Below are 293 nucleotides of genomic sequence, written 5' to 3' on the forward strand. Positions count from 1 at the left end.
AAAAAAAAAAATTAAAATATTAAGTCAATGCAATATAGTGTTTAGCTTCATATTAACATGGGTCGAAATTGGAGAAATGGTAATACGTCTGGACAATCGATATGCATTCAATATTGAAAACAAATATTATTGTTAATGGACAATATAGCGTACTAATTTACATATATTATCACATTAAATAAATCAATGCATTAATAAATTAGAGCATTTCATACAATATAGATTTATAGGTGAACTGGTTAAATTGAATACAAGATAAGCTAGTAATTGCAATCCCTAATTGTCAATACAAA

At 24.9% G+C, this 293-nt stretch overlaps 1 protein-coding gene across 1 annotated transcript in view; it reads left to right on the forward strand.

Annotated features, from left to right (window-relative positions):
- Window positions 1–293, forward strand: part of LOC106688988 (alkaline phosphatase, tissue-nonspecific isozyme) — a gene marked incomplete at its 3' end in the record, with an annotated part of 60,503 nt that overhangs the window by 1,093 nt on the left and 59,117 nt on the right. The gene's annotated exons all lie outside the window — the stretch shown is intronic.

Source organism: Halyomorpha halys, unplaced genomic scaffold, assembly GCF_000696795.3.
Source record: "Halyomorpha halys isolate HHAL.00 unplaced genomic scaffold, Hhal_1.1 Scaffold1250.1, whole genome shotgun sequence".
Classification (NCBI taxonomy): domain Eukaryota; kingdom Metazoa; phylum Arthropoda; class Insecta; order Hemiptera; family Pentatomidae; genus Halyomorpha; species Halyomorpha halys.